At 44.8% G+C, this 22,666-nt stretch overlaps 1 protein-coding gene across 1 annotated transcript in view; it reads right to left on the bottom strand.

Moving 5' to 3' along the window:
* LOC149972479 (tRNA (32-2'-O)-methyltransferase regulator THADA-like) overlaps nt 1-22,666 on the bottom strand; it is a 109,859-nt gene that overhangs the window by 53,837 nt on the left and 33,356 nt on the right. Inside the window, exon 10 of the mRNA XM_090218045.1 lies at nt 21,039-21,137. The gene's annotated coding sequence lies outside the window, so the exon portion shown is untranslated. The remainder of the gene's footprint in view (nt 1-21,038; nt 21,138-22,666) is intronic.

The raw sequence follows: 22,666 nt of genomic DNA, 5'->3' as shown, positions 1-22,666 counted from the left end.
TTTATCGTCGAAGAAATGAGTGTTACACCGAGGCCTGTACTTTGTAGCGGGAACGATTTGGAAGTGGAGGGTCCGTCATGGTCTGGGGCGGTGTATCACATCATCGGACTGAGCTTGTTGTCATTACAGGCAATCTTGACAATGTCCGTTACAGGGAAGACATCCTCCTCCCTCATGTGGTGCCCTTCCTGCAGGCTCATCCTGACATGACCCTCCAGCATGACAATGCCACCAGCCATACTGCTCGTTCTGTGTGTGATTTCCTGCAAGACAGGAATGTCATTGTTCTGCCATGGCCAGCGAAGAGCCCAGATCTCAATCCCATTGAGCACGCCTGGGACCTGTTTGATCGGAGGGTGAGGGCTAGGGCCATTCCCCCCAGAAATGTCTGGGAACTTGCAGGTGCCTTGGTGGAAAAGTGTGGTAACATCTCACAGCAAGAACTGGCAAATCTGGTGCAGTCCATGAGGAGGAGATGCAATGCAGTACTTAATGCAGCTGATGGCCACACCAGATTCTGACAGTTCCTTTTGATCCCCCCCCCCCCCCCCTTTGTTCAGGGACACATTATTCCATTTATGTTAGTCACGTCTGTGAAACTTGTTCAGTTTATGTTTCAGTTGTTGAATGTCATGTTCATACAAATATTTATACGTTAAGTTTTCTGAAAATAAATGCAGTTGACAGTGAGAGGACGTTTATTTTTCTGCTGAGCTTGTTTGGTTAGATGTAGGTAAATCAATGAGCAGGTATAATACTATCTAATCTGGACAACTATTCACACAGGCCAACATACACTGGGTGACCCACCATGGGATTTTTCAGCCATTGAAATCCCTGTGCAGGCCGCCTAAGCAGGGTTTTACACAGACCAAACTGTGTAAAATAAATATATATACACTACATCACCAAAAGTATGTGGAAACCCCTTCAAATGAGTGGATTTGGCTATTTCAGCCACACCCGTTGCTGACAGTTGTATACAATTGATCACACAGCTATGTAATCGCCACAGACAAACATTGGCAGTAGAATGGCCTTACTGAAGAGCTCAGTGACTTTCAACATGGCACCATCATAGGATGCCACCTTTCCTACAAGTCAGTTCATCAAATTTCTGTCCCGCTAGAGCTTCTCCGGTCAACTGTAAGTGCTGTTATTGTGAAGTGGAAACATCTAGGAGCAACAACGGCTCAGCCGCGAGGTGGTAGGCCACACAAGCTCACAGAACAAGACCGCTGAGCGCTGAAGCGCGTATCGTGTAAAACATTTCTGTCCTTGGTTGCAACACTCTTACTACCGAGTTCCAAACTGCCTCTGGAAGTAACATCAGCACAAGAACTGTTCGTCGGGAGCTTCATGAAATGGTTTTCCATGGCTGAGCAGCCGCACACAAGCCTAAGATCACCATGCGCAATACCAAGCGTCGGCTGGAGTGGTATAAAGCTCGCCGCCATTGGACTCTGGAGCAGTGGAAACGCATTCTCTGAAGTGATGAACCACACTTAACCATGTGGCAGTCCGACAAACTAATCTGGGTTTGGCGGTTTCCAGCAGAATGCTACCTGACCGAATGCATAGTGTCAACTGTAAAGTTTGGTGGAGGAGGATTAATGTTCTGGGGCTGTTTTTCATGGTTCGGGCTAGGCCCCTTAGTTCCAGTGAATAACATCTTAATGCTACAGCATACAATGACATTCTAGACGATTCTGTGCTTCCAACTTTGTGGCAACAGTTTGGGGAAGACCATTTCCTGTTTCACAAAGCAAGGTCCATACAAAAATGATTTGTCGAGATCAGTGTGGAAACACTTGACTAGCCTGCACAGAATCCTGACCTCAACCCCATCGAACACCTTTTAAATTTATTGGAACGCTGACTGCGAACCAGGCCTAATTGCCCAACATCAGTGCTCAACCTCACTAATGCTCTTGTGGCTGAATGAAAGCAAATCCCTGCAGCAATATTCCAACATCTAGTGGAAAGCCTTCCCAGAATAGTGGAGGCTGTGATAGCAGCAAAGGGGGGCGTGTTCAGACCCTTTGCTATGAGACTCAAAATTGAGCTCAGGTGCATCCTGTTTCCATTGATAATCCTTGAGATGTTTGTACAACTTGATTGGAGGCCACCTGTGGTAAATTCAATTGATTGGACATGATTTGGAAAGGCACACACCTGTCTGTATAAGGTCCCACAGTTAACAGTGCATGTCAGAGCAGAAACCAAGCCATGAGGTCGAAGGAATTGTCCGTAGAGCTCAGAGACAGGATTGTGTCGAGGCACATATCTGGGGAAGGGTACCAAAACAACACAGTGGCCTCCATCACTCTTAAATGGAATAAGTTTGGAATCACCAAGACTCTTTCTAGAGCTGGCCGCCCAGCCAAATTGAGCAATAGGGCGAGAAGGGCCTTGGTCAGGGAGGTGACCAAGAACCTGATGGTCACTCTGACAGAGCTTCAGAGTTCCTCTGTGGAAATGGGAGAACCTTCTGGAAGGACAACCATCTCTGCAGCACTCTACCAATCAGGCCTTTATGGTAGAGTGGCCAGAAGGAAGCCACTCCTCAATAATCTGTAATCACTGCCAAAGTTGCTTCAACAAAGTACAGAATACTTATGTAAAATGTGATATTTCAGGTTTGTATTTGTAAGACATTTGCTAAAAATAATCCAAACCTGTTTTTGCTTTGTCATTATGGGGTATATTGTGTGTAAATTGATAAAAAAAAAATGTTTAATAGATTTCAGAATAAGGCTGTAATGTAACAAAATGTGGAAAAGTGAAGGGGTCTGAATACTTTCCGAATGCACTGTATGTAAATGATTTAATCTTCCACAAATTTTCTAACATTTCTAGCAAAAAAATGCTTTCATTATGGGGTATTGTGCAGAGATGGGAGAGAAACATATATATGTTCAATACATTTTGAATTCAGGATGTAACAAAAGTGGAATAAGTCAAGAGGTATGAATACGTTCTGAAGGCGCTGTGTAACGAAACACTTTCAGTGCATGTAAAAATAATATATATATATATATATATATATATATATATATATATATATATATATATATATATAATTACTTGAGCAATATTGATTTTATTATGTTTGAGCAAAATAACACAGTATTAGCCATGGCAAAATGCATAGAACTGCAGGAAATGTTCTTTCAACTGCAAAACTTTCTCTACAATGACAAAAAATGGGGGGCCTCTAAAATGTCCTTAAAAATTCAGCCGCGCCAACGGGCCGACCGTGCCCATTGCCACATCCTACACTTTACATTTTTTACCCCCTTTTTCGCCCCAATTTTGTAATTACGATCTTGTCTCGTCGCTGCAACTAGCCAATGGGAGAGAAGGTTAAGTCATGCGTCCTCCGAAACATGACCCGCCAAACCACGCTTCTTAACACCTGCCCGCTTTAAACAGGAAGCCAGCTGCACCAACATGTCGGAGGAAACACCGTTCAAATGACGACCGAAGTCAGTCTGTAGGCCACAAGGAGTTTCTAGAGCGCCAAGAGCCAAGTAAACCCCCCCGGCCTAACCTGGGCGACACTGTGTGCAACCCTATGGGACTCCTGGTCACTGCCGATAATGAACCAACCCCAGGCTGTATTCACACCGCAACACTGCGATGCAATGCCTTAGACCACTCGGGAGACATCGCCGAAGCCCTTTTTGATCCAGGAACAAATTGTGCATAAGTTATTGCGTGTACAGTATCAATGGAACACGTGATCCAAACACTATGATTCTAGCTAAATCCCCATTGGATGAGGACAGTGAATTACACTACATCATGTGAGTTAGAGTTAAATCTGAGAGAGAGTCCCAAAGTGATGTCATCAGTTGTTGTTGTGTGTGTTTGTGTCCTTATCTGATGAAAGGCATGAAGGGGGCCAAGCCCAGGGTGGAAGAGGACTTGTCCACGGGTAAGAGAAGCTCCAACACCAGCAGCAACAGGAACAGGCTGGGGTACAGAGTCACCTGACCACCGTCACTAGAACAGACACACAGGGAGAGTTATCTATCATCTGTACTTGTTGTGGTACACTGATTTAACAACATTTAGACTCTCGAGACAGCCGGAAACATGAAAATGTCTCTCGGGCTGTGATCGTTACGAAGACGATTCCGGGGCGCTGGTTTTTGAATTACTGATTATTTGGAAGAGTCGCCGCGGCTATCTTTTGAATTTTAGTAGGGCTTTGTTTAGTTTTTTTCTAGCCACCCGCACTAGTCAAAATGTAACGTCTCCCTGTCCCAGAACCAAATCCAGTGGATCTGGCTAGACGTGAGATTTGGTTTTGGCTGAAATTAGTCATTTGATTTCATCTTCATGCAAATCATTTGCATCGAATTCAAAAATAGTGCAGACTGACAAGAGAGAAAAGCGTGGTGCCGGCGAACCAGAGTATGGATAGGGGGGTTCATAAAAATAAAAAGAGAGCAAGAGTAAACTGAAAGATGGTCCCCTAGAAAAAGGGGGGCAGAAAGAAAGAGGGTGTCGGTATAAGCCAGAAAGCAGCATTGCAATGATTTACTGATCACTGACCCATATGGAGTGACTCGCTGAGTGTGCAGGAAATCTGCTGTGTTTAGACAACCTTTATACACATATTTAGTCGCTTCACCCCGGTACTGGAAGACCGAGACAGGGAAGACTTGCCTGGGAAATATTACAGGCCAGATGTTCTCTGGATTTAGAAATATGGACAGGATACAGAAGAGGATAGGATACACACAGGGGAGATACAATACACAGTAAAGTAATAGTTATTGAATAGAACTATACCCCGCCCCCCCCCCCAGTCCATCCCATCAGTCTAGACAGTCTTACTCCGATCATCTCTGCTTCACCTAATCTTTTAAAAGACCTATTTCTCACTCAAACCCTATATCAATCCCTTTTACCACACTCTACCTCTCCCATTATAATCCTTCAACTGTCTTCATTCTACATTTCTCACTCTCAAACTCTACAACCCCCAGCCCTTTCCCGGACTCAGAATGGGGAGAGGAGAAGAGAGGAGAGGTGCAAGATAGAAAGAGAGGAGTGCTTCGGGAGGCCTGTCGCCATGACTATGAGGTTGTCATGGAAGGCCCAAAACCCAGACACCCTCTGCCAGCTGGGTCCTTAAGCTTTTCAATATTACATTCAACAATACCCCCTCCCCCCCCTCCCTGGAATGGCCTGGACTGGTGATGGGTGAGATGGGAAATGTAATAGGCAGCTAATTAAGGCCCGCGTAATGTGTTTAGAGTCCGATTTCAGTCGGCACCGGGCAGGCAAGTCCTGCCATGAGTGATGTCATGTGGCACTGAAGGGCCGAGGAATTGTTTACATACGAAGCCCTGCTGGGGAGACCTTATAAAGAGAGAGAGGGACTGGGTAAAGGAAGACAAGAGACAGAGGGATAGAGAGGGAGACCGAGAGAGTGATGGATATGAAAGGTAAGGGGGCTGGATAAAAAGGAAGGAGAGATGAGGAAAGAGAGAGAGCAAGGGGAGAGGACGACAACACATACTGTATGAGGTATGATGGTGAAAGGAGAGAGAGCTCAATCCACGAGCCTCACAATTACCCTGAAGTTTTGTGGGAAACTATACATGACTTCTACGAGAGGCAAAGAAGGGAATATGAGTGAGAGAGCGAGCGAGAGTCCAAAAGCTTTTAGGTGGAGGCACTGAGACGAGAGAAACTGGTAGATATAAGAAGACTAAGACTCTTCCATAGAGAGTGGAGGAGTCTGTCTATTCCTCCTCCCTCCTCTTCCGTATCCAGGAAACTGGCCATTAGTCTGGCCAATAGCTTTAACGAGCTTAACGAACTTAACGAGCCTAATGAAGCCATCTCAACGGGGCCTTAATTTAGGGCCCCAGAGAAACCAGAGGAGGCTGAAAAGAGGAAAGGAAAGGGGGTGACCAAGGGAAGACTGCTGTGCGGTCCAATGGTGGGGTGGAACCAGGGCTGTTGCGGCGACCGTATTACCGTCACACCGGCGGTCACAAGTCACGAAGGCAGTCAAATTCCATGTGACTGTTTAATCACGGAAATTAGGCTACTCCAAGCTCTTGAGCTTGCTGATGGTCATTAGTAGCCGACCAAACTTTCTAACTGCCTGGTACTTTGCACTCTATTGTCCCTCTAATCACTGACATCAATGCAAATGTCATTGAAAATCTAAATCATACACCTCATGAGAGCCCATGAGCTCATGTTGCGCAACGTTTCTGTAGGCTATGCTATATTGCGAGAAAACAGAGTAATGGCCTATACTAAAAAGAAGATCCCATCAACTCTCTATAGGCTAGGCATACATATTTATATTAGGCATATTTATTTCTCAACTTTCCTTATATTAGGCACATTGCTTATCTTTAAAACAGAAATATAGCCTACCTGACTGGCATGAAAATTAACTACGGGAAAAGCATCTGCCATTCGCTATTTAAGTGCATAGATGACGTGTATATTTTTCCAGACGCCCGTTTGGAGACAGGTGCATGATATTGGTCTATTCTAAATCAAAACAAATTTCACACATATATTAGTTAGTATATGTTAAATCAAGATTAAATCAAGAATCGTCGGATGGGTGACAACACTTGTGAATTAGATATTATCACGTGAATGATGCCCAGCATAAGAAACTTCCTTTTGTTGCGACTTTTTCGCATCATAATCGCACACTTCATGTAGCCTAGCCCATAGGCCTATATGTTTTGATAAGGTTTGTATCATAACTAAAGCTGCCAAATAACTTCTTAAATTTAAGCACATTAATCCACTTTACAACGGGTGTAGAGCCTAACTGGCACATAAGCAGCGCATGAGTTTCAAGTTTGGGGAAGATCATTTTCACCATAAATATGCACCTTTATAATAAAAGCATTACATGCATAATCGCATCTGCGGTCACTTTGATAATGTGGTTTTCAGCTAATGGAACATTCGCGCATTGCTGCGCTTATGTGAAGAAATAGCCTAATAGCTAATCAACACCTTAAGCTAAACATTCTGAACTGTTGCGTCAGCCACATTGCGTAAACACATTTTTTTTTATGCTAATAGTTTGTAGGCTAATAGTTTCCAAATAGATTGCAAATTACTATCACATCCCACAACTGGACCAGATTATGTTTGGAATATTTAACTTTCTCGCAACAGAATAGGTCGACTTTTGTACTATGGGGGATAGTAGATTGACAGGCCTACTCATCATGTTTGCTGACAAAAAATGAATGTGGACAGTTCTTCCAATATCTTCAATATGCATCTCTGAATTGGACAAGGACGCGCGCAGTTGTGTCCCTGATGTGTCGGTCTTCACTTGTAGCCTGTGCAAAAGACCCAATCATGTGATGGAGAGCCATGTGAGCAAGACTCAAAAGGCATGGATTTTTTTAGGGTGCATTATGGCCGCAAAGGGGATGAAATTCGAGGCATTATATCAAGCGCTTGTCAAATTGTGAATGAGAGACTGATGAAGTGTGTACAGCCTGAGCAAAAAAAAAAAGCAGAGCTCATGCCTTTCAAGCAACATTTTTTAAATCAGAGTCGTACCATGCAGCCTTACATTGTATTAAAAACCAAAACACATAGCCCAACGTTTGTAGAACAACTAATGTTACATTAATAACTCTAAATTAAGCACATAGGAGTACCGATTTCTTCGTTAACCTCTCAACACAGAATAGCCGCATGTACGCACTCCCTCAAATCGTTTGGAGAAAATATCCTTTCTATTTTATTTAGCTTTGTAAAATTTTATTCTTCGTACTATAAAATAATACCACGTAATTCTATGCAAATCTTGTCTGCTAAATTAACTAGTGTAGCCCACAGCCATTTGGCATAGCCAGATCAGGACCTAACATAAGGGCAACTCAGAGTATGCTATTCTGTTCTTCTGAAATAGACTACATTTTCTTCACATCATGCATCTTTAGACCTGTCTAAAACAAATGATGGATTTATTGTGAAGACGTAGGCTATATTACATGGAACATGTAGATGTTCCAAAAGGTCTGCATCAGTGGCTTGTAGGCTATGTGTGGAAGCAGAGAGCGAGAGCGATGAGGATTGGGAAAGTCAGTACAGCGGTCTTTCAACTCAGGTAGCCCATGTGTGTACAGTTCAACTTTTTGAACTGTACACACAGGCGTCGGTCGGCAACAGGCAGGTTTTGGCCCGCAGGTTTTTAGTATTTTTTTTTTTTTTTAAATACTGTAAAATCACCAGAAATTCTGCAACAAAAAAAAAGAAGAAGAATTGATATGTGATCGTGTCTCAATGTAATCACGGTATGAAATGATAGTTATTTTCAAATATAAAACTCTTTTTGGGCTTAGTTGTGGTAAATGTACAAATCATCATTATTTTGGTGGCTCCCCCCTGACCATCCGCACGGACAAAAATCGTGGCTGAATCTAGTTGCGTACCCCTGCTGTAGATCTACTCTGTTATTTAAACAGTAGCGTAACGTCAGCAGAGCATCCTACCCAGCTCTGCAAACCATTTGATAAATTATTCAAGTTTCCTTGTGCAGAGAAACGTGAGCGAGAGACTGGGGGGGGAGAGAGAGAGAGAGAGAGAGAGAGAGACTGGGGTGGAGAGAGACTGGGGGTGAGGGAGAGAGAGGAACTTGGAGAAATAAAGAAAACAACCTCTCAGATGCAGTTCTGGCTTCTAAACCACTTCCTTCCATATCAAAGCGTTACAGGCCCATAAAGAGCTCATTAGAAGCAGGCCAGCAGGGTCGGCTTCTCATGAGGCTCATGCCAACTACCAACTCAGAGAGAAACACACTTCACTTCAACCTGCAACACTTGTTTATCCCCAAAACAGGTAAGGCAAGCAGTGTGTCTGGAAAGAAATTGTGTACTGTGGACACCAGTCTGACTCAGTCACTTTGTGTGTGTGTGGGTTTAGGGGGGGGATGGAGCGGTAGCGAGTGCGGATAAACTTTGTTCAACCTTGGCAAGAGCAAACTCAAAAACCCCACCATTTACCCCAAGCCAATAAAGGCCTATTTTTTGAACTCCTAAAGTCTAATAATGTGCCCTGAAACGGAAGGAAGGGTTTGCTAGGCTAGCCTGCAATGCCAAACAACGTAAACCAATTACATGAAGACCGGAGCTCACATATGCTTCCAGCCACGACTGCGACACATTCTTTCCCGAAAGAGACACATCCACCCTTCCCTCCTTCCCACCCCACTTCCTCCCCCCCCCCCCCCCCGCTACTAACTAAGCCGTCCCAGGCCTGGTCCGAGTTAGAGCCGGGGCGCCGTCATGGTAGAGGTGCGTCGGTTGTGTCTGGTGAGGGCGCATGTGGCGGCAAGCAGCGCCACAGCGCGACACGGAAAACAGTCCCCCGATTGGGACTGACTAGACCAATGTGGTAGCAGTTACAGTCGCACAAAGAGATGTATTCTTTCACGTAGGATTAGCGTAGCCTTCCAGCCAGGCCAAACGGCTTTAACACAGCTAACACGGCCCAGCCCCCTGCAAACCTGTCCATCACAGGGCTCTGAGCTATGCCACACAAAATCACCTTTGACCACTATACTCACACCAGTGCGCACGCACACACACAGTAAAGCGCACACAGTACACACACAGTACACACTGGGTTGAATAGCGGGAACCGGGTTACCAAGATTTCCACAGGCCAAACCCACTCCTTCTTCCCGGGATAAATAACAGTGAGAAACCGGTGAATGATTGTACATTTCTACTAACAGCATGACATGAAATGGAACTGTTAAATGATGTGCAATGTCTAAATCTGGCTTCTCTACGGCCTTCTCTCTGCATTAAGATGAATCATCAACGCTTAGAGTGGGGACAGCGCGTATCTCAGTATGGAACGCAGTTCACAATCTCGCCATCATCTCATGATGGTAACTTTTAATCTGGTGACAGGTAGGCATAGCCTATACTACAGTAATATAATAACTCAATGTGCGTCTAAATTAAACATCTCCATCTAGCTTTTGGGGTTCACATTATTTATATATTTTTTTTGCTGCTGCAAAGGTTTAAAATAGCCTAAATCACTCAAATACCGGTGCTTTAAATCCGTGCGCACGCGAGCACTCAGTCTCTCCATCAATTCCATCCAAAATAGATAATCCTGTTCAAATGTCAATGTCCTCGTCTACCTCTTTCAGGTACAAAAATTCAATGCAGTATTAGCCTTAGAAGCTTATGCGTAAGCTAAATATAACTTATACCCTCGATCTCCTGCACAATACCCACCAGGCCTCTCTCCTTAAAAAAATAAAACTCTTGGAGTCCCAGGAAAAGCTAGACAAGAATAGCATTTCTTATGCTAATAAGACTATTCGAAGAGGGATACGTGCTCTTGTTTGCTGAATGTTAAATAGGAGCAGCCAAAAGATCTCACGGGGAGTTTGAAAGAAGAGAGAACGTGCGATGGTGGTAGACTATTGCAGATATTTGTTTAGACCCATAACCATTCAACTTTCGCCAAGTGAAAGCCATCTGCATCTTATTCCAGTCCTACATTATTCAAGCAGGTCATTAGAATGCTGAAGATTAGTTTTGTTCTTATGTCATTTTACTGTTAAAAGCAAGAAAGGAATGAAGCAACAATAGAGAGGTTAGCTCATACGTACGTTGCCCAACAAGGGACTTTTACCACATTTTGTTACGTTACCACCTTGTTCTAAAATTGATAAAATATTTGTTTTCCCTCAATCTACACACAATACCCCATAATGACAAAGCAAAAACAGTTTTTTAAACATTTAAACCTAAACGAAAAATCACATTTACATAAGTATTCAGACCCTTTACTCAGTACTTTGTTGAAGCACAAGTCTTCTTGGGTATGAAGCTAAAAGCTTCGCTCACCTGTATTTGGGGAGTTTCTCCCGTTCTTCTCTGCGGATCCTCTCAAGCCCTGTCAGGTTGGATGGGAAGCGTCGCTGCACAGCTATTTTCAGGTCTCTCCAGAGATGTTTGATCAGGTTCAAGTCCGGGCTCTGGCCAGGCCACTCAAGGACATTCAGAGACATGTCCCAAAGCCACTCGTATGTTGTCTTGGCTGTGTGCTTAGGGTCGTTGTCCTGTTGGAAGGTGAACCTTTGCCCCAGTCTGAGTGCCTAAGCGCTCTGGAGCAGGTTTTCATCAAGGATCTCTCTGTACCGAGCTGACTGACCGGCCAAATTGAGCAATCAGGGGAGAAGGGCCAAGGTCAGGGAAGTGAACAAAAACCTTGATGGTCACTCTGACAGAGCTCCAGAGTAACTCTGTGGAGATGGGAGAATCTTCCAGATGGACAACCACCAATCAGGCCTTTATGGTAGTGGCCAGATGGAAGCCACTACCATAGGGACATGACAGCTCGCTTGGAGTTTGCCATAAGGCACCTAAAGGACTCTGACCATGAAAAACAAGAATCTCTGGTCTGATGAAACCAAGATTGAACTATTTGGCCTGAATGCCAAGCGTCATATCTGGAGGAAACCTGGCACCATCCCTATGATGAAGCATGGTGGTGGTGGCAGCATCGTGCTGTGGGGATGTTTTTCAGAGACAAGGACTGGTAGACTAGTCAGGATTGAGAGAAAGATAAAACCTGCTCCAGAGCACTCAGGACCTCAGCCTGGGGCGAAGGTTCACCTTCCAACAGGACAAGGACCCTAAGCACACAGCCAAGACAATGCAGGAATGGTTTCGGGACAAGTCTCTGAATGTCCTTGAGTGGCCCAGCTAGAGCCCGGACTTGAACATCTCTGGAGAGACCTGAGAATAGCTGTGCAGCAACGCTCCCCATCCAACCTGACAGAGCTTGAGAGGATCTGCAGAGAAGAATGGGAGAAACTCCCCAAATACAGGTGTGCCAAGCTTGTAGCGTCATACCCAAGAAGACTCGAGGCTGTAATCGCTGCCAAAGGTGCTTCAACCAAGTACTGAGTAGAGGGTCTGAATACTTATGTAAATGTCATATTTCATTTTTAATTTTAAATACATTTACAAAAATTTCTAAAAACATGTTTTTGCTTTGTCATTATGGGGTATTTGTGTGTAGATTGATCAGGGTAAAAATGTTTTAATAATTTTTGGAATAAGGCTGTTACGTAACAAAATTAGAAAAAGTCAAGGGGTCTGAATACTTTCCGAATGCACTGTATGAGTCAGACTACTAAATACACAAATGTAAAATAGGCCATATTATATTCTAAAATTAAAACTCGACTTCGCTAGCCTATAATTATAACTTTGTAGGCCGCATGTCCTGCACCAGCATCACATGTTCTCTCCCAGCTTCATGGTTTGAACTAGGTGCTTAACTCCAGCTATAGCTGTTGGCCGGAGTTTTGTAGGGCAAAAGTTTTTCTCATGAACTTTGAGCAGTGTTATCCAAATAACATCCAGACGCAGAACGGCAATAATAAATAACAAAGAAATAACCATACTATAAAACAACAGATTCAGTAACGTCAGATTCAAACCTCATACAAGTAATTCTAACACGCACACACAAACACAGCTTTCACACGCACGCAAAAAAACACACAGGTCAGAGGTCAGCCGGCCCCGACGGATCCGATACACTTCACCTCCACTGGAGCCATGGGAGCCGACCCAACACACACACACAGCGGTCTGACCAAACACACCAGCATCCAGCCAGACATTGGAGTGGACAGCCTGTCACAACGCATTTACTCTAGCCAGAACACACAACCAAATAATCACAGTAATAACACGAGCCAGACGCAGAACACACGAGCAGGGGAAACACAAACACACGTCTCTCTCTGTCTCTCACACACTAATAATATGGGACAGACTAAAACACCAAGAAAAAGCAAATGGCAAATTTTTTTTTTTTTTTAAACCCCAAAACATTAACAAGATAGTTGACCTGGTCCAGAGGGATCAAAAGGTTTCTTGCCACACAGGCAAATTAAACTAAAAGGAAAACACTAAAACAGACTGTGCTGTCGGACGGGCCAAAAGGACCTCGGATTGGACATTATCAGGAGAAAGAAAAATCTCTTCAGATCAACTCATCTGCCCCCATGGGTAAAAGTCAGTTCAGCTAAGACCTCAAAATAACATTATCGCACACACAGCATCTATAAGCATAGGATTAATTTTTGTATAACAATCAAATACTTTTTTCTAAGCCTCAGCAAGTCTCTCTACCCTCAAACTTTTTCTAATCTTTTACCCCCTTCTCTCCAGTCAACCTATACCCTTTGCCCTACTATCATCTCTCCCATCAATCCCCACTCACTCCAGATGTGACCTCTGTCCATACCCACAATGCAGTGCTCCGACGGGGCGCTCGCTCAACGCTGTCCTGTGCAGGTGCGAGATTAGCTACCCAGGACAGGGCCGAGCGAGCGCCCCGTCAGAGCACTGCATTGTGGGTATGGACAAGGGTCACATTTGCGGTGAGTGGGGAATGATGGGAGAGATGACAGAGTAGGGTGAAGGGTGAAGGCTATAGGGTGAACGCCAACCAGTCAAGTGCTTCAAGGGGTCCTGTTAAGGACAAGTCTAACCCCCTCACAGTAACACCGACACACAGGTCAGAGGTGAAGGTCGGTGGAACAGTGATTGAAGGGCAAAGGTGGTGCCGGGTTGGGGGAGTGTGCGACAACAGCAGCTTTGCTGTCAACTGGTGGAGGTGTGTGTGTGTGTGTGTGGGGGGGGGGGGGTGGAGTGAGTGAGTGAGAGAGAGTGAAAGAGTCTGTCTAGTGCGTAAGTGTGTGCGCCTGTACGTGCATACTCCTATTTGTAGACCGGTATGCAGCTCAAATTCACTAGACTTGATTAAAAGAAACTGTTAAAATAATTCTATAGCCAAGTCCTGGATATCACAGTGAGAAAAGGTATAGGAGAGAGGAGAGAGAGAAAAATGGGGTTATGGATGACTAGAAATCAAAGAAAGCAGATGGGGAGTTTGAGAGTGCAGTGCATCCATCCCTTCTAAAGGCAAAGTGTGAGAGCATACTCAAGTCTTTTAGGGAATTGTAGCACTAGACTATGTTCCTGCCATACTCTTCAAGCAAAGGCAAAGTGTGAGAGCATACTCAAGTCTTTTAGGGAATCGTAGCACTAGACTATGTTCCTGCCATACTCTTCAAGCAAAGGCAAAGTGTGAGAGCATACTCAAGTCTTTTAGGGAATCGTAGCACTGGACTGTATGTTCCTGCCATACTCTTCAAGCAAAGAGAGAGAGTAGTAGAGCTGATAACTTTTGGTTGGGGCTGAGGAAGCGCTTGGCTGGTGGGGCCTCACTGCCCCCTGGTGGTACAGGACAGAACCAACCGGGCCGAGCACAACATCCTGGTAGAGTTCAAAAGGTCAAATCATAACTCACAAACACCTTTGGCTTGTGTATAAACCGTGCATAAAGGCCAATGGGAGATTTGCACTAACATATGCTAGTGTAGGCCCTATAGAGAAGTACAGGGGCTGAACAAGCAGGTGTGGGATGTTGGTGCTCTACTATAGGAAACAGTGAGAGATGTCGTCTAGGGGACTGAGGACGGCTCCAGACCTGTTCTTTTTGGAGTGTTTGTCCTTCCCTTTCTTCATGCCAAAGATCCTCATGATGACGATGTTGAATATTAGTGTTGAGGAGATACTCACCTGAGACAGAGAGGAGGAGGAGGAGAGATTACATTCAGAAGACTATCCTCCTGCAGGATAGATTCAGATGAAGGGAGAGAGAGAGAGAGGGATGACGAAGAGGAGGAGCGCATGACGGAGGGAGGAAGAGAGAGACTGCACAACTATCATAGGTCTATCGTCTTGCAGGACAGATTCAGACGAGTGGAGAGAAAGAGAGGGACGACAGGGGAGGGGGGGTGATGGAAGGAAGGATGGAGGGATGAGGACTCACAGCCCAGACCGAGGAAGGTGAAACCCAGGACTGCTGCGTGCATTCCGTCCGTGACGAAGGGAGCGATGTTCTCCCCCAGATGAGTGTCTCTGTGAAGAGCACCTCAGGATGTTGAGAGCATGAACCTAGAGGGACATCACTATACTGCATGTGCTATCATAGAAAGCACACACAGCCTATGGTTCCCGTAAGGATCCAGTGCTAGATCTAGAGGATCAAAAGGGGTTAAAATGTCACCTAGAGAGCATCCCAATACGACAAGCAAAGGTAAAGCTAAATTCAATTGCAACCACTCCCAACCCCCCCTTTGGAACTTGTGATTCCTCCAGTAAGTGTCGCCTCAGGTGACTGTGTTAAGTAGTAGTGTTGAGTATCTAAGGGATAGTGGTCTGGTCGGCGACTCTGTCAGGAGAGGGCACGGCCAGATCAGTCGGCTCTCTCATGGTTATCTTCAGCAAGCTACAGCTGGATGACTTTGGTGACAACAGGGCCTGGACAGGCGACATGACAGATACAATGGGTACAGACCAAACGCAGCTGATGCAGCTACCTGCATGTCAACAGTCTCGACTCGAAAAGTGTCCTTTCCTTCATCTGCAGCACTAATCTATAACTGGATAGGTGAATAGCAGCCCACTGGTTGACCTCTACCAATGACACACACATATACATATTTATTTATTTTTATTTAACCAGGTAGGCCAGTTGAGAACAAGTTCTCATTTACAATTGCGACCTGGCCAAGATAAAGCAAAGCAGTGCGACACAAACACAGAGTTACACATGGAATAAACAAACATACAGTCAATAATACAGTAGGAAAAAGTCTACAGTGTGTATACAGTGTGTGAAAATGAGGTAGGTTAAGGGAGGTAAAGGCATTAAATAGGCCATAGTGGCAAAATAATAATCTGTGAGCTGCTCTGACAGCTGGTGCTTAAAGTTAGTGAGGGAGATATGAGTCTCCAGCTTCATTCAGTGATTTTTGCAGTTCGTTCCAGTCATTGGCAGCAGAGAACTGAAAGAAAAGGCGGCCACAGGAGGAATTAGCTTTGGGGATGACCAGTGAAATATACCTGCAGCAGCGCGTGCTACGGGTGGGTGCCGCTATGGTGACCAGTGAGCTGAGATAAGGCGGGGCTTTACCTAGCAAAGACTTATAGATGACCTGGAGCCAGTGGGTTTGGCAACGAATATGAAGCGAAGGGCCAGCCAACAAGATCATACAGGTTGCAGTGGTGGGTAGTATATGGGGCTTTGGTGACAAAACGGATGGCATTGTAATACACTGCATCCAATCTGCTGAGTAGACTGCTTGAGTCTATTTTGTAAATGACATCGCCGAAGTCAAGGATCGGTAGAATGGTCAGTTTTACGAGGGTATATTTGGCAGCATGAGTGAAGGATGCTTTGATGCGAAATAGGAAGCCGATTCTAGATTTAATTTTGGATTGGAGATGCTTAATGTGAGTCGAAGGAGGGTTTACAGTCTAACCAGACACCTAGGTATTTGTAGTTGTCCACATATTCTAGGTCAGAACCTTCCAGAGTAGTGATGCTGGATGGGCGGGCAGGTGTGGGCAGGTATCGGGTGAAGAGCATGCATTTAGTTTTACTTGCATTTAAGAGCAGTTGGAGGCCACGGAAGGAGTGTTGTATGGCATTGAAGCTCGTCTGGAGTTCAGTTAACACAGTATCCAAAGAAGGACCAGAAGTATACAGAATGGTGTCGTCTGCGTAGAGGTGGATCAGAGACTCACCAGCAGCAAGAGCGACATCATTGATGTATACAGAGAAAAGAGTCGGCCCGAGAATTGAACCCTGTGGCACCCCTATAGAGGTTGCCAGAGGTCCGGACAACAGGCCCTCCGTTTTGACACACTGAAGAAGTAGTTGGTGAACCAGGCGAGGCAGTCATTTGAGAAACCAAGGCTGTTGAATCTGCCGATAAGAATGTGGTGATTTACAGAGTCGAAAGCCTTGGCCAAGTCGATGAATACAGCTGCACAGTATTGTCTCTTATCGATGGCGGTTATGATATCGTTTAGGACCTTAAGCGTGGCAATATATATATATATATATATATATATATAAAGCCATCGATAACGTAACACCCTTTATGAAGACTCAATAGCGCATTCAAGCCAAATGCGCAAAGATGGCGTCTCATGGAGACATAACATACGCAGTTTGAGCTACCCCAGGAAGTGACGTTGTTGGCAAGCTCAGTGCTGCCCCCTCTCACTGAGTAATTAAAATTGAAGGCCGACCGGGATACTGCAGGCTGCCATTAGCAACTCAATTATCCTTATAACTTATTCTGTGTGCTATTTTAAAATAATCGGTTCAAGGACATATGTCTGGTGAATTAGAAGATTTAAATTTTTCCATTCACTATAAATGGCCGATTCTGTTTTTTTGCTAACAATGCCTGCAGTACCGTGGTCGGTCTTGAACTTCAGTGGCTTCACTGAAGGCAGACAGTCGCTCTCCCCTTATTCTCTACTAAGTTGCCATTAGTGCAGAAGAGGGAGAAGAGACAAGGAAAATGTCACTTAGGCTGTGTTTACACAGGCAGACAAATTCGGATCTTTAACCATTAATAGTTTTTTTAACCAATCAGATCAGCTCTTTTGCCCATAATTGGGCAAAGTATCAGAATTGGGGTGCCTGCGTAAACACACCATTATAGAATAATACATAAACAGTAAGGACGTAGACACAACGGGAAAGATTACTATTGGACAACTGCCACTACATTGTCATTACGTAACACAATTACGTAACACAACACATTTTACAACACATTGTACAAACACTTCTGGCGTGGTGACGTCAGCAGTGTGCCGGTGTGCTGGCTGGCTGTGGGTGCTGATGAGAGACCACTGTGTGTCTGGCCTGGGGGCTGGGGGGTAGGCGAGGGGGTCCAGGCTGGTTCCTGTGACGACTATCCCAGTTCAGAGCCAGGCCAGTAGGAGACCAGCAGCACACCAGCCAGCTCTTTCCTATGTTTAAATGGCGCCGAAGAAGAAGGCTGACGTTTTACATGTCCCCAACCGATTGTGTTTTTAATTCGTTTATTTTTACTTATTTTGTACATAATGTTGCCGTAACCGTCTCTTATGACCGAAAATAACTTCTGGACATCGGGACTGCGATTACTCACCACAGAATGGCAGAATCCTTTTTTTCTTAACTTGTCGATGCAAATGATATACAGCTTTCTCGGGAACGGACCCAGATCCCAGTGATTTGCGTGAAGAGGAGGCGGAGAAGGGGCCAGAGGGCGGACTGCCTTCTGAGAATTCGTAGGCCATCGAATAACCCCCCACTTCCTTCCATTCTGCTAGCAAACGTGACATCTTAAATGAATAAAATTGATGACCTACACGGAAGACTAAACTACCAACGGGACATTCAAAACTGTAATATCTTATGCTTCACGGAGTAGTGGCTGAACGAAGACACTATCACCATACAGCTGGCTGGTTACACGCTGCACCGGCAGGATTGAACAGAGGCGTCTGGTAAGACAAGGGGCGGCGGACTATGTATTTTTGTAAATAACAGCTGGTGCACGATATCTAAGGAAGTCTCGAGCTACTGCTCGCCTGAGGTAGAGTATATCATGATAAGCTGTAGACCACACTATCTACCTAGAGAATTATCTGTATTTTTCGTAGCTGTTTACATGCCATCACAGACCGAGGCTGGCACTAAGAGAGCATCGAATGAGCTGTATTCCGCCATAAGCAAACAAAAAAATGCTCCCCCAGAGGCAGCGCTCCTAGTAGCCGGGGACTTGCAGGCTAACTGTAATCTGTTTAACCAAATTTCTATCAGCATGTTAAATGTGCAACCAGAGGGGAAAAAAACTGGACCACCTTTACTCCACACACACAGAGATGCATACAAAGCTCTCCCTCGCCCTCCATTTGGCAAATCTGACCATAATTCTATCCTCCTGATTCCAGCTTACAATCAAAGCTTATAAGAAATCCCGCTATACCCTCAGACAAACCATCAAACAGGCAAAGCGTCAATACAGGACTCAATACAGGATACAGATTGAATTGTACTACACCGGCTCTGATGCTCACCGGATGTGGCAGGGCTGGCAAACCATTAGACTACAAAGGAAAGCACAGCTGAGAACTGCCCAGTGACACAAGCCTACCAGATGAACTAAACTTATTCTATGCTCATTTAGAGGCAAATAACACTGAAACATGCATGAGAGCACCAGCTGTTCCAGAAGACTGTGTGATCACGCTCTCCGCAGCCGATGTGAGTAAGACCTAAAAACAGGTCAACATTCACAAGGCCACAGGGCCAGACGGATTACCAGGACGTGTACTGCGAGCATGCGCTGACCAACTGGCAAGTGTCTTCACTCACATTTTCAACCTCTCCCTGTCCGAGTCTGTAATACCAACATGTTTTAAGCAGACCACCATAGTGCCTGTGCCCAAGAACACTAAGGTAACATGCATAAATTACTAACGACCCGTAGCACTCACGTCTGTAGCCATGAAGTGCTTTGAAAGGCTGGTCATGGCTCACAACACCATTATCCCAGAAACCCTAGACCCACTCCAATTTGCATACCACCCCAACAGATCCATAGATGATGCCATCTTTATTGCACTCCACACAGCCCTTTCCCACCTGGACAAAAGGAACACCTATGTGAAAATGCTATTCATTGACTACAGCTCAGTATTCAACACCAGTGCCCACAAAGCTCATCAATAAGCTAAGGACCCTGGGAATAAACACCTCCCTCTGCAACTGGATCCTGGATTTCCTGACAGGCCGCCCCCAGGTGGTAAGACTAGGTAACAACGCATCCGCCACACTGATCCTCAACACAGGGGAGCGTGCTCAGTCCCCTCCTGTATGCCCTATTCACCAATGACTGCACGACCAGGCATGACTCCAACACCATCATTAAGTTTGCCGATGACACAACAGTGGTAGGCCTGATCACCGACAAGACAGCCTATAGGGAGGAGGTCAGAGACCTGGCGCCAGGACAACAACATCTCCCTCAACGTGATCAAGACAAAGGAGATGATTGTGGACTACAGGAAAAAGAGGAACCCCATTCTCATCGACGGGGCTGCAGTGGAGCAGGTTGAGAGCTTCAAGTTTCTTGGTGTCCACATCACCAACAAACTAAGCACACCAAGACAGTTGTGAAGAGGGCATGACAAAACCTATTCCCCCTCAGAAGATTTGGCATGGGCCCCAAGATCCTCAAAAGGTTCTACAGCTGCACCATCAAGAGCATGGTTGCATCACTGCATGGTATGGCAACTGCTCAGCATCCGACCGCAAGGCATTACAGAGGGTAGTGCGAACAGCCTAGTACATTCCTGGGGCCAAGCTTCCTGCCATCCAGGACTTCTATACCAGGCGGTGTCAGAAGAAGGCCCTAAAAATTGCCAAAGACTCCAGCCACCCTAGTTATATACTGTTCTCTCTGCTACCGCATGGCAAGTGGTACCGGAGCACCAAGTCTAGGTCCAAGAATCTTCTAAACAGCTTCTACCCCCAAGCCATAAGACCTCTAAACATCTTTACACCGCTGCTACTCTCTGTTGTCATCTATGCATAGTCACTAAAATAACTCTAGCTACATGTACACATTATTTCAACTAACCGGTGCCCCCGTAAATTGACTGTACCGCTACCTCCCTGTATTCAGTCTCGCTATTGTTATTTTACTGCTGCTAGTTACTTTTATTTCTTATCTGTATTTTATTCAACTGCATTGGTTTGGGGCTCGTAAGTAAGCATTTCACTGTGCATGTGACTAATACCATTTTATTTGATTTGATTTTCGTATTTCACCGCAGCAATGGAATGCACATGCCTGCCAAGGTGTGGAGATCAGCCTCCTCTCTTCTCTTTCCCTCTCCTAATATCTCTCTATTACCTTGCTACCTCTCAGACCCTACTACCCTCCTTCCTCACCCTCTACCTCATTATCTCCCTAATGTTTCCCACCCATCTCTCGAATATAGTATTTACTAGAGAGAGAAGGAAGGCGACACATTCTGTTCTTCCAACATGACTGTTCTAAAGGCATGCCGAGAACTTCCTCTCCAAACAAACACACACAGACACACCTGGATGAAGAATAGGATGCCTGCGGTGCGTGGCACACCTCCTGTAGGACCTCGGTGAGCCAGCGAGCAGGCAGCTGCTGCAGGGTCCGGCTTCTGCTCCTAAAACACACACACATAGGGGTCAGAGGTCACACTCATGAGAGGCTCCTGACTAGCCAAGGCTGAACAGTGAGTAGTGACGTCAAAGACATTTATGAATACACACACAAATAGAATATTGTAAATATACATGTAACTGCCAAAATAATGGAAACATTTGAGTAAATGGAGGATACAAAATATATTGAAAGCAGGTGATTCCACACAAGTGTGGTTCCTGAGTTAATTAACCAATTAACATCCCATCATGCTTCGGGTCAGTTATAAAAATGCAAGCAGGCCATTATTTTGATTACCATGGTTGTGCCCTCATAGGATGACAATGTCCCCATCCACAGAGCACGAATGGTCACTGAATGGTTTGAACGATGTTAAAATGCCATGGCCGTCTCAGTCACCGGATCTCAACCCAATTGAACACTTATGGGAGGTTCTGGAGTGGCGCCTGAGACAGCGTTTTCCACCACCATCAACAAAACATAAAATTAAGAAAATTCTCATGGAAGAATGATTTCTCATCCCTCCAATAGAGTTCCAGACACTTGAATCTATGCTAAGCTGCATTGAAGCGGTTATGGCTCGAGGTGGCCAAAAGCCCTATTAAAACACTTTGTTGGTGTTTCCTTTATTTTGGCAGTTACCTGTATGTGGCAGTAAGCTGGAAAATACACCCACACAAACACGTCTACTCACAAAAAAAATGAACACTGACTACATTGTTGTTGTTGACAGAGTTTAAATCCTCAACAGTAGTCGTGTAATTCCTCTCTCTGACACAAGAGTATTAAGTGTTCCAGACAAATTTAGCAGTACGACAACCTTAAGAAACTGCTCCCAAAACAGTTCTCATGTCTGTTAATTAAAACTTCTTAGGGCTAGGCCAGAACAACTTCCGGGGGAAAATAGAGAGCGCGAAATTCAAATAAATAATCATAAATATTATGGATTTTATACATTTAGGTACATATACAGTTGAAGTCAGAAGTTTACATACACTTAAGTTGGAGTCATTCAAACTTGTTTTTCAACTCCACAAATTTCAGGTTAACAAACTATAGTTTTGGCAAGTCGGTTAGGACATCTACTTTGTGCATGACACAAGTCATTTTTACATAAAATTTACAGAAATGTACATTCACTAAGTTGACAGTGCCTTGAAACAGCTTGGAAAACTCCAGAAAATGATGTCATGGCTTTAGAAGCTTCAGATAGGCTAATTGACATCATTTGAGTCAATTGGAGGTGTACATGTGGATGTATTTCAAGGCCTACCTTCAAACTCACTGCCTCTTTTCTTGACATCATGGGAAAATCAAAAGAAATCAGCCAAGACCTCAGAACATTTACCATGTTCATCTGTACAAACAATAGCATGCAAGTATAAACATACTGTCATACCGCTCAGGAAGGAGACGCGTTCTGTCTCCTAGAGATGAACGTCCTTTGGTGCGAAAAGTGCAAATCAATACCAGAACAACAGCAAAGGACCTTGTGAAGATGCTGGAAGAAACAGGTACAAAAGTATCTAT

This window comes from Oncorhynchus mykiss, chromosome 23, assembly GCF_057628025.1.
Source record: "Oncorhynchus mykiss isolate SJ-2025 chromosome 23, ASM5762802v1, whole genome shotgun sequence".
In the NCBI taxonomy this organism is placed as follows: Eukaryota; Metazoa; Chordata; class Actinopteri; order Salmoniformes; family Salmonidae; genus Oncorhynchus; species Oncorhynchus mykiss.
This window is presented reverse-complemented; position numbering and strand designations above follow the sequence as displayed.